Raw genomic sequence first — 8,457 nt, 5'->3', positions numbered from 1 at the left:
GTGGTCGGAATGAGTTCGTTAGGAGAGTTCATGAAGGACTGAGCCCCAAGTCTACAAAAAGCTCCTGGCAGGACTGAATAAAGAACTCCGGAAGCCAACACGACAGCCACGATGACGCCGGTACCAACGATTTAACATTTCTTTTCGCTGTGGCCTGGTAACAGTGTCCAAAGGGGTCAGCCTTTCACGAGGCAGCGCTAATGACACGAAGGCAAACGCTTTCGGACCACGTGCTAATGTTGTCGAGGACTTCACGTTTTCCACTCTCCACTTTTCCCTTTTGAGGAATTGTACTGCTACAAATCTCTGCACCTAACTTATGGTTTGGTGAACTCTGGGAGAATTCAAATTCTGTTTGGAAATAAGAACTCCTGTGTGTGAACACATTTGATCCTGTTATCCCCCGAAACAGGCCAAAGTGAGGTTTCAGAGAAGGCAGTCAGGGAGTTTTCTGTTGCTGCCCTAGCAAATCACCACCAATTTCGTGGCTTACAGCAATGCAAGTTTACTGCCCTGCAGTTGTGTGGGTTCCGAGTCAGACACAGGTCTCCCTGCGCTGAAATCAAGGCACAGGTGGGGTCATGTCCTTTCTGGAGGCTCCCGGGGACAATCCATCTCCTTGCCTTTCCTGGCGTCTAGAGGCTGCCCACACTCCTTGGCTCATGGTCCCCTTCCCTCCTACTCAAAGCCAGCAAGGGGGACTGCAGTCCTTTTCGTGTCACAACACCGTGACCTCTTCTTCTGCCTCCCTCTGCCAATGTTGAGAACCCTTCTGATGGCATTAGGCCCATCCAGACAATCCAAAATACTCCCCAGATTTTGGCTGTTAGCAAACTTGATTCCACCTGCTGCTTTAATTCCTCCTTGCACCGCAGCATGACATATTCAGCGTCCCCGGGGGAAGACCCCGACGTCTCTGAGAAGCCAGCATCTGCCTACCACACTCAGATTCTTGATGCTCCCAAAAATCTAAAGATCCTCCTGGAGTCTGGTACATATGATGAAGTTAACAGACTTTATTCTGTATATATAGTATTCATTTCCTGTTAAAAAACAGACACAGCTATATGCAGTTCTAAAAAAAATAAAAAATGAAGAAGAAAGGCACAGCATTTAAATCGTTTGGATAAACTGAGCCAGTGATCTACGGAAGACTCCTGAGTAGGGTGAAGAACCAGAGGGTCTTGGGTTCTAACACTGAAACCCACCGAGGATCTTCAGAGTGCTGTTCTATTTATCCCTTCCTCTCGGACACCACAGCCATAGAACTTAACTTTTTAGGGTATAGAAATAATAAAAAATGCTCCCTAAAAGATGCATTGAAACTACAGAATTCTCACCAAATCAGCCTTAGGACTTTTCTTCACTGAATATGGAAATGTGACTTTTAAAAAAGCTTTTCTTTTTTCTTTTAAATCGAAGATCAGGAGGCCCGGGGGTCTGGGCGGACTCCATTCCCCCATTTGCTGTTTCCTCTGGCCGCTGCTGGGAAGACCAGCAGCGACCTTGGCCTCTAATGTCTCCCGCCGATCGCGGGAGCCGTCATGCTTGGCCTACTCCACTCAGTCACCTGGTCCCCCGCTGGCCACAGCAAGTCCACAATGTGTTTTCTCTCCAACTCTGTTCCTTGGACATGCCATAGCATTTGAGGAAAGTCCAGCTCAATTCTTAGGAAACGCAAGAGAAGTATGGACTGTATTTAGTCTCACCATGGTGGGCAAGCCGTTTACTTACCTTCTGGGCAGTGATGCTGCTGCACTATTTTTTAATGGTAAAATTGAGGACCCGAATGCAGACGATGTCTATGGTGGTCTCACAACTGTGTTTGGAAAGGAAGTCACAGGGCAGCCCGTATGGCTCAGCGGTTTAGTGTCACCTTCAGCCCAGGGCCTGATCCTAGTAGACCTGGGATCGAGACCCTCATCAGGCTCCCTGCATGGAGCCTGCTTCTCCCTCTGCCTGTGTCTCTGCCCCTCTCTCTCTCTCTGTGTGTGTTTCCCATGAATAAATAAATAAAATCTTAAAAAAAAAAAAAAAAGGAAAGAAGTCACATAGGATATGGCTAATCCAGCTTTTTTTTGGGGGGGGGGGTGGGGGGAGCAGAAGAAAATGTTAAACGGTGGCCTTAACATAGCCCACGTTGGACAGCACATTTCTGTAATTGAAAAAGAAGCAAAAGAATACTTTCCAAGTTGGGGAAAAAGAAAGTGGAGGAAAAAAAAAACTGTTTGAAGCTCTTTCTGAGCTCCTAATTTTAACAGCCAGCCATTGTTTACCTGGGAAGGAAATCAGAAGCCAACTCAATAAAGTGGCACAACTATTTGCAGATTTGGATGGTTTCAGCCATGTGGCCTGGCTGCCTGACTGGCTCCCTTAACCTAGTTTCAGACACAGGGACAGAGCTCATTGAGAGATCAAGAATATTTTCTATAAAGCAATCCAGAAACACAGAGAGTCAGCAGGAAAAATTGATGACGTTCTCCAAACTTTAGTAGATTCTACTTACGAGGATGGGCGTCCTTTGACAGATGATGAAGTAGCAGGGATGCTTACCGGACTGCTCTTGGCGGTGCAGCACACGTCCTCAAGTATGAGCGCCTGGATGGCTTCTTTTTGGCCAGAGACAAAACACCTCAAGAAAAATGTTATTTAGAACAGGAGACAGTCTTCAAAGATCTGCCTCCTTCAATTTAGATCCTCCAGCTGAAGGAGCTAAAGCGACTTGCTCATGGGCAGAACTGACTGCTACTTACGGGACAATCCAGCATCAGGAAGGAAGCTTGCCTGCCTGCCATTTGCAGCTGGGCGTAATCACTGTACTGGGGAGAATTTTGCTTATGTTCAAATCGAGATAATTTGGCCCACTCTGCTTCATTACATGAATTTGACCTTATTGATGGATATTTTCCCACTATGAATCATACAACCATGATCCACACCCCTGAAAACCCAGTTACCTGATACAAACGAAGATCAAAATGAAAAAGGCTAAAAAAAAAAAAAAAAAAAAAAAAAAAAAAAAAAAAAAAAAAAAAAAAAAAAAAAAAGAAAAAGGCTGCAAGGAACTGCTATGTGACCCATCAATGTAAGCCACAAAAGCACTGGTAGAGAATGACATTTATGAAACCCCCAGTGTCATCTTTTGGGGCGTGTAATTTTAAGACAGCTGGCTGAAATTAAGGTTTTTATAGTTTCTTAACTGAATGGTTCCAGCAAATCTAATGGCATTCCAGATATTTCCTAAGTCTTAACAATAGATACTTAACCACACATGCTTTATTTAAGGAAATCAGGCTCATAGTGGAAAATTAGGGAGATCTTGGTAATTGACAGATTCTAAACACAGTTTTCCATGTATTAACCCTAACAACATACATATATGGCTCTTGGCAAGTAAGTTCAGGGTATTCAGATCTTGGACTAGATCTGCAAGCATAAAGGCCCACTGGGTTTCTTGGAAACCTTGGGCTATTTACTTGGTGATGTTTGTGTGTGTGAGCGAGTGTGGGTGGGGAGGGAACAAACTCACATTTAAAGCCTTGGATAGAGAATCAATCCCATCAATTGTTCTGCTACAATGATACTCAGCAATGATGGAGCTATGTTGTAGAACAATGTCCTTTGAAATTCTAACTAGAAGTCTCTAGGAAATTGAGAGATCTGACAATGACTTAATAATTATATTTCCTAAAAAATAATTATTAATACTAAAGATTCTACATGTAACTTGATCTAATTGCTGAATATTAACATACTTATCTACTTTATAAATTTGTATCCAGTTCCACACGGTCACGTGTGTGTGAAAGCCCAAAATAAAGCCCTTTATCATTTTTGTTCACTTTGACTCTTAGGTGGTTTCTTGCTTCTTCTCCAGAATCAAATTATGGATGTCTCTGCTATTCTATTTAAATTTAATTTAAGCTAACAACCTTAAAAAAAAAAAAAATCAGAAATCAGGAACTCTGGCTTTAACGTAAGAGTAATATGAAGCAAGGTTCTTGGTAGTAGTATCACTGGTCACATTGTGTGAAGCCTGTGTTCAAGAATCAACTCAGCTTGTAACTGGGACCTGACTATATACTTGTATTTAACCCTGTAGTCTGTTTTCACTAGATGAGGGCAAAATAGTTTCCTTGACGTATAAGGGAAAGATGCTGGAGGACGTATACTAAACTATTTGTGAAAGCAAAATCTCTGCTGTTGAAGAGTTTTTCACATTAAAATTATCTCGGGGGGGGGGGGGGGGGGGGGAGGAACAAAACCACAACAAAGATGACTGGTTGCCACAATGTCTCCTGACAAGTAAAAACACGTACTTATATTAAACCTGCGATGAATATAATTTCTGTAACTTACATCACCTAAATGTAAAGTTAGTAGTATAAATTCCTCTTATCTTATAAATTACTCTTATCTTACACTGACGAGATTGTTTGATGGCAAGATTACTAACATAACTAGGTTAACAGAGTTAGGAATAGGTAAAAATACAAGTAGATTTTTGCCGTCCCTTTCTTCCTTGGGAGATTAAGAAGAATACTAGAAGACTCCTTATAAACATGGATGGAAGATAATAGATCAAAGAAGAGTCAGCTCTACAGAATTAGTTACTGCACTTCAGGCCAAATGGAATAACAGAAACCAGATTTACTCAGCTGAAAAAAAAAGGAGGGGGGGGACAACAGGGAGGACAAAATGCATGAAATAATAATCCTTAAGACACAGAACATCAATTAATGAAGGGGATGGTGATTCCTAAGAGATAAGAAACAAACAAGATGAGCCTTACAATTGCGCCCCCCACCCCCAACTGCCTTAAGAGATTTTACAAGTCACCACACAGGGGCGGGGGCGGGGACGGGGACGGGGACGGGATGGGACCCAGGAGCCCTGCAGATGCCCTGAGCGGAGGAGAAAGAATGGAGTCTGGACAGGCCGTGTGGCTAGGTTTCTCAACGCAGTACAGGAAAATCAACATATTGCAGGTTGCATATTATTTTGCCTTCCCACAAAGATTCTTTATCAGAGACATTCTGGCCTTTATATAATATTGCTTCCACTCTGATTTCTTTTTTTTTTTTTTAATTAATTTTTATTAGTGTTCAATTTACCAACATACAGAAAAACACCCAGTGCTGCACTCTGATTTCTTATTTAAAAATGCCTCGATGTGTCTAATTTATCATTGTGCTGTCTGATCCCACAAAATATGATTAAGGATTGAATATATTAAGTTCCATCCTTTGAATTGTTCCCATTAGGAAAATAAGTAACCAGGATCATCCTGTAAAGCGCAGGCGTGCATGGTCTATGGTCTGTTCGGGTTGTGAAATGGGGGAATACATTCCGCATGAGCAGAAGCCTGTAGGTGACTCACAAAGGTCGCCCTTATGCACATCATTACAATATTCCAGCAAAGTTTGCCAAACCATGACCAAAATGAAGAGGAGAAAAATATATTTGCCCCATGTTAAATGTCAGCTCCTAGACTCTGCACAGAGGGATTAGCTTAATAGCTATTTGTCATGGTTGGGCCGCATCGAGCCAAAATAGCCAAACCAGTTGCTTGGTCGTCAGATGGATGCTTGCTCGGGAGGGGGGGGGGCTTGGTCCAGAGCGGGGCAGACCCTAGGTGCTGCCTACTACTACTACCTCTGCTGGTCTCAGTGGCTTAACCCAGACCCTCATCTCCTTCACAGGCTGGGGTGGTTTGAAAATATCCACTTATGGTCACAAGTGGGCAAAGGAACACCCAGGAAGCCCAAGTGAATCATCTGGATTCCACTCATATTCCTGTACCATGTGAAAGCAGCCCTACTTCCTCCTGATTCAAAGAGCCACTGATCTCTGCCCCAACGGATTTCTTCTCTCCACTTGGTCTCTGGACATAAAAAGTCAAAAATGCCACACTATCCAAGCACCTCACAGGGGTTGTCTATTGGGAACACAATGGAACAGAAACACCTTTGATTCAGTGAGTATCTGACTTGGATGATACCAAATCCTCAGTGTCTTTAGCAGACCGTGACAACACGTTCTCAGGGAAGGTGCTTCTGGGTGGCTCGGTATGTGACACCCTTGGATCCCATAGTCATAGGCCCATTCCTGCCCCTCCTCCTTTGCTGTAGAGAGGATTCCCCGACCTGATAGGTTACGTGGTGCCCTATCTCAGTAAACTGAACATGCCACAAGCCCTCAGGTACTGATGACGTTGGATGAGGCCCTACAAAGGACGGAAGGGCAAACCCGCTCCCAGAACGTAGGTCTATTCTGCTGAGACTGAACCACTGATCTTTCTAGAATGGCTGGTTTGACCCGCCTCGTAAAGCAAGGAGCATTCACTTGTTGCTCACAAGCGGCATTTCGCTGTGGTGCTAACTAGACCTGCTGCAGAGTCCACGCCATTCAGAGTCCTTCCAGGAGTGTGTAAGCCCGTAAGCGTGGATGACACGACTGTACTCTAGAACCCCAGGGAGGGGGATACATTTGGACTCTCCGACTGCAGCTTGCCACAAATGCCCAAGACACCTTTCCCCCCACGGTTATCTCTAATACAACAGTGTTTATCTAATGACCCAGAAAGCAGGGCGGCTTCCACTGAGATCTCAATCTGCCTCGGAGCCCTTTCCTGCCGTGGGCCCTACTCTCGACAGGTAGCCTTTTGCCTCATCTGGTAAATGGATCAGAATGTTATCCTTGGGCGTGAAATATCTGCTGCCTCCAAAACCCAGGCTTACCAGGCATTGTGCTGACTCAGGTTTGTAAACTGAGCAACAGATGACAATTTTTTTATTGGACGATCATCCTTCAGCCTCCATGTTATCCATCCTTGATCCTGTCTAATGGTACAAACTTCGAGCCCTCTTACTGGCTACCCAATAACTTCACTCCAAGGGTGGTCTACTTTGTTAACCTTCTCCCCGACTCTCCGCAGGTCAGACCCTCCAATGGCTAACCACTCTCACTTTCATAGTCATAATGGTAATTGTGACCCCCCTGACTTCTGGCAATTAGGCACTGCCACTAGGCCACTGTTGGTTCAGGCTCTTCTCACCCATGCCCTCAGCAAACTAAACTGCAACAGACTGTTTCCAGTGTGACTAGTGGCCTAGAGTCACCACCAAACTACTTAGTGGCCCGTGTGCCCATCACCAGTTACATGTCTGTATGGCTTTGCTTAGATGGTTTGTCAGGTGGGCCCACTGCTGTGAAACAGAATCATCTGGAGGACTGTCCAGCCACAGATAATCCATCCATTCCAGCATACCCACTTCCTTCATCTTTTACTCCTTTCCTCCACAATAATATGCTTGAATCTCAACTTGGCTCAGAATTAGCCATTGCTTTCTCCATGTTTCTAGGAGACATCCTGGTAGCGAGTTCACACCATCCCCTGGGGGCCCAACCAGGGTGTTACATTCTATTAGTTTAAGATAGCTCTTATCCTGCAACCCAAGGAGCCAATGTGGGAACCATTACATCCTCCCCTAATTTATGTTCTGACTCTCTTATCTTCACCCTAATTCTTGTTTCATGTGCTTCTCTAGCTCCTCCCATTCCCTCCAGGTCAATTCTTGCAGCTCCTCTGAGGTAGTCCATTTTTCTATGCAGCCCCAGCCCCTCTCCAGCTGAGCTTTCTTCAACCCACAGTATAGTTAATTCAAGACCGAGAAGCCTGGAAATAGGACAAGTCTTAAATGGGGGCACCTACTGGCTGAGGAGAGAGCTCTGCACTGTCACCCAGCCTGGGGGCAGGCGGGAGCATGTGCCCTTACCAGACTGGGGCGGGCTACGACCTCAAGCTCAGAAGGTCTTTGGTCTGTGGAGTAAACATCTTCAGCAGCATCTACTTGGATGCCTTCACCCACCTCACTTCTCAGGGTCCTGGGTTTTCCCAAGAAGTGCCCTGACTTCTGCGTAATAGAACTGTCTTGACTGGCAACTGTCTTTGAAGTTTATCCAAACAGACTATTAAGTCCTGAGCTTGGTCCCGTTTTCTCAGCCATCCTGCTGCAAGAGACGAGAACTAGTTCCTCTGCATAGAGAGGTCCGCTGGCTCTCACACCTGGCTTCCACAGCCTGTCGTTGCCCTCAGCTGCTCCTCACGTTTCTATGGAGTCAGATCAGCCTAGCAATGCCATCTAGTCCTTTTGTCCTCACAGTTGCAAGCTTCTCCATCCTTCACAAATGCCAGCCAGTGCACATTCCTCTCTGGCGTCCTCCCAGCTCACCGCCAGTGCAAGGTGTACAAATGGAACGTATGCCAGCCACTGCCTGTTCTCCACCTATCACGAATGATGGGGTCTGGCTGTGTAATTCTGCGTCTACCACATCACTGATCTCTGCCGCCTATTTTGCATAGTAGACAAAAGATAAAGCAGTTTATACAAAAATATTGGAAATGCTGTTCAAAATAAGTTTAAAAAGAGCAAGAAATTAAATATCAAAAACATG

At 44.9% G+C, this 8,457-nt stretch overlaps 1 pseudogene; it reads left to right on the top strand.

The window, feature by feature from the left end:
• Positions 1–876: 876 nt before the first annotated feature.
• On the top strand, positions 877–2,982 carry LOC121492751 (annotated as a pseudogene).
• Positions 2,983–8,457: the final 5,475 nt, after the last annotated feature.

Source organism: Vulpes lagopus, chromosome 6 (assembly GCF_018345385.1).
Source record: "Vulpes lagopus strain Blue_001 chromosome 6, ASM1834538v1, whole genome shotgun sequence".
Classification (NCBI taxonomy): domain Eukaryota; kingdom Metazoa; phylum Chordata; class Mammalia; order Carnivora; family Canidae; genus Vulpes; species Vulpes lagopus.
This window is presented reverse-complemented; position numbering and strand designations above follow the sequence as displayed.